The 3,997-nt window shown below is 38.7% G+C and overlaps 1 long non-coding RNA gene across 1 annotated transcript; it reads right to left on the minus strand.

Moving 5' to 3' along the window:
• Positions 1-338: 338 nt before the first annotated feature.
• Positions 339-795, minus strand: LOC147623415 (uncharacterized). The gene is made up of 3 exons (XR_015269426.1): positions 718-795; positions 551-635; positions 339-435 (listed from the first exon to the last, which is right to left on the minus strand). It is a non-coding gene; the product is annotated as an uncharacterized LOC147623415 (long non-coding RNA).
• Positions 796-3,997: the final 3,202 nt, after the last annotated feature.

A 3,997-nucleotide genomic window follows, 5' to 3' on the forward strand; every position in this document is an offset into this window, starting at 1 on the left:
ATAACATCAGCAGCAGCAGCAGGTCCTTGTTCTTGTGGCTTCTCCTCATCACCACTAGGTCCTTGTTCTTGTGGCACCACATCTGCATCATCTATGTCATCAAGGTGTATGACACCTTCTCGGACTTTAGAGCTCTCACCTAACTCGACAGTAGCTGGTACAATAGGTTTGGGAAAGGCATACTTCAAAAACTTCCAAATTATATCAGCTCTGAAACTATACACATAGCTCGAGTTGAAGCTATCTTCTCTCATCTGCAATGAGATATGATGATTTAGAACACTTTGTACCAATATCAAATTTTTTGAAGCTAAATGAAAATTATTTTTTCTTACAAGCTCTGGCTGTCCTATCTCAAAATAGCTTGAAAGTATATATTTGGCACTAATCAGCACTCTCCAGCCCACAGCTACTTGAATCATCTTGTTGTGGTGTCTGGATAGTTGGAAAGATATGTTAGAAACTGTTAATGTCTGAACAAAATAAAATTATTCAATAAGTTCAAAGGCATAGCATGAAATAGACATCAGTAGAGGGAACAACTTTCTACCTCTAAATCTATTGGCTCTATTGAATCCAAAAGATTGACATTAGGAGGACACTGATCCAATGCATCTAGAAGTCTTCTAATACAACTGCAATACATATAATTCAGTTAGTGTGCATTAAATCCAAATAATGAAGTTTAAAGTTAAAAATAGCACACAAACCACTTACAATTTAACCTCTCTGTGTGTGTTTCTAAGAGAGTTGAATAAAAAGCATTGCTTCTGCTGGATGTCAATAGAAGCAAAGCTCCAGTTGTCACTGCATAAGGAAAAAAGCATTAAGAAATCAAAGGCTACAAGAGTACTCAATCTTGAAGGAAAATCCCAAAAGAAGCAGCCACACACATACTTGTTATGGTATGGAAGTAGCAAAATATCAACATGATCAAAATCACAGTGTCTGAACCAATTGGAAATATCCATGGGAGTTTCCTTTGGATCTCTTAACTTGAAGGAAATTGCAAGATCAATAATATAAACTGTATGCTGTACAGCATGGTTCAGCCAGCTTCTCATCATGCTACATTGGACAAAACAATAATTAAGGTAAGGTGTAAGGGAGGAGGTACAATAAGGATTGTTTTGTAAACAAATGTAAAATAAAAGACACTTACTAGAGCATTGCAAGAATGATAGTATCTGAGCAATACTCATTCTTATGAGCCAATGCTGCCAAGCATGCTTTTGTCAAGTCAAAATTATTCTCTGAAAAATCATCTTCAATATGGACAACTATGTTAGGGCCCAGCTCCTGCAACCTTCTCTGTATCTGTAGCTCCATCTGTACAGTCTCCACATCTATAGAAGATTTGGATTCCTCTATTTGCTGCTTCAGTGACTCCTCATAAGCAGCTTTCCCTCTGGTGCTCATTGAGTGGGTCACTTCAACAACCTTCACCTTGTCTGCCTTCAATTTCCTTGTAGGTGGAATTAATAATATATCTCTCATTTTAATGTCCTGCCATTCCACAGGATGGACCAGCTTGTCATACCTCCACCTCACTCTGGACAATGTGTTGAAGTCCTTGGCCATCAGAGTTACCCTGTGAGCATGGGCTGCTACAAGCATTGCATCTTCAAAGTACTTCTCCAAGTAATCCTCTGCCATTTCCTGTAAGGAAAGAATGGCAGTCCTGTTCCACCTGAAACCAAGGTGCCAGCTATCACAAATTTCTCTCACTAGCCTCTGAAAAGGTGCCTTGGGGATTGCAAAGCCTATAGCTTTTTGCTGTTTCCTGATCTCCTTTAGCACACCAGCAGAATGCTTTAACCTCTTGGACTTTTGCTGCAGCATGCTCATTGGCTTCCCCTTCCTGCCATGTGCAACTCTTCCTTTTGTAGGCACACTAGATTCCTTGACATCAGCCCCAGCTGCTGCTGCTGCAAGCCCTGGCCCTGTGCCAGACCTCCTTGCAGTTGCCTTGGTTCTTGCCATCACTCTGAAAAGGTCCATACAAAGAAATAGAAAAAGATTAGAAACATGGAGAATATAGAATGATAAAAGAAGGTGATGACAAATTGGATAAAGCAAACTTGAACAATTTCCAACAAAACGCGATTATGATGATTTGAAATTTTTAACAGCTCAAAATCGCGTTTTTCTGTAAATACTTGAAACAACATGCTATTGCATCCCTATGATGAATTCTCTATCTTTTCAACTATGTATTGAGTTTATGGAAGAACTATTCAGCCTTGAATACCCTAGAAAGTTAGAAAATCACAATGAAATGGGTGGATGAAGAAGCATTTTAAAATTTGCAACAAAATGCGATTTAGACTATTTTGAGATTTCTAAAATCCTCTCCTCGCGTTTTGCTGCAAATTCTAGAGACAACATACTTCAGCATGCCTTTAGTCATTTCAGTGTGTATGCAGCTTGGTGCAACATGGATTGAGCCTATGGACATCAAGAAGTGATCAAACTCTCATTCAACAGGCCCAAATAAAAAGTCTTCCTGCTTCTACATGCAGTGGAGAAAATCTTAAAAATGCATATAATATTTATCATAATGTGTAACCTACATCACATCAATCAGTTCCTTACCCTAATATACTATTAAACAAGAAGAAAAGGAAAAAGATTTTCTTACTAACCTGGAAGCTATCTGCAAGTGTGCTGTGCTGATGATGAGTATCCTGTGCTGGTTGTGAACCTCTGCTGCTGGTCTGGATGCTGATGGTGTAGAGTAGGGAGGTAGAGATGCAAGAGAACTGAGTTAGGAGAGTAGATTATTACAAAATACAAATAATGGAGTTATTAAATACTACACGTGTGAAATATAGTCATTTTTTAACACGTGTGGGTCCCACCAGATCTTTTGGAATTTGAAATTTGTGGGTCACTTTTTGCCTTGGAAATTGTGCCAATCATGATTTCATAATTAGATCCATTAGCACTTTTCCCTCCCCGTATTCCATCCCTGCCAGCACCCTCCCATCATCCTTTTCTTTCCCACTTTGATCACTTTCTACCCAACACACTCCATCCACTCTGCAACCTGTCTGAAGACTACTACCATTACCAGATCTCCAGGTTACCAGTGCTACAGCTCAGTTTTGGAAGAGAGCAGGAGAATCTCCAGGGCTATTCCAACAGTATGGAAGAGGAAAAGAAAGGTCAGAGATCTATACCCTTTCCAATGTTTTCTGATATATATTTCTTCCATCTGTAGAATTCTTGAATCTCAGTGCCTAGAAATCTAGCAGATCACCCTAGGATTTGATTAGAGATGGATATGAGTAGGATTTAGAATTTTGCAACAAAATGCGATTATAGTAGTTTACATTTTTCAAATGCTCCAAATCACGTTTTCCTGCAAATTCTGATATTTGTTTTAGTTTTTATTTTTTGATCCCTCTTTTAATCTCTTTTGCCCTGGGGAATTCCTCCTGGTATCATTTACTGTCCTAAACATTGTGAGATATCCCTAGTATTTGATTGGAAATGGATGTCAATAGAAATTTAGAATTTGCAACAAAATGCGAGGAGAGCACTTTACATTTTTCAAATGGATCTGCATCGCGTTTTGCTGCAAAGTCTTGTGTCTCTTTTGGTTTTTACTCTTTGCTCATTGTTTTGCTTTCTATGTCCATGGAGATGTCTTTCTTGATGATGAGAAATGTTTTTGCTTTGGAACAGTTGATCCTCAGGCCCCTCCTTTCAAGAGGAAGCTGGACTTTTCTGCTGCTATACTCAGACCACAGCAATCACCAGGTGATTCATGTGAGCTTATGAAGAGTTTTGTTTGGTGATATCCTATACATTATCTGATTGCATATGTGAGCATATAGAACTCATGTTATATAAATTTTGGTTCAGGCAAAAGCAAGAGACTAGAGCGTAAAGGTGAGTCTTCCCTTTCAAAACAAAGGAAACCAGAAGAGGACAAATCTCCAGATTTGCTCCTATTTGACTTTCTTCACAAGTGCAAGGCTCAAAGGAACTT

This window comes from Cibotium barometz, chromosome 27 (assembly GCF_041138505.1).
Source record: "Cibotium barometz isolate CiBa-2024 chromosome 27, ASM4113850v1, whole genome shotgun sequence".
NCBI classification, from domain to species: domain Eukaryota; kingdom Viridiplantae; phylum Streptophyta; class Polypodiopsida; order Cyatheales; family Cibotiaceae; genus Cibotium; species Cibotium barometz.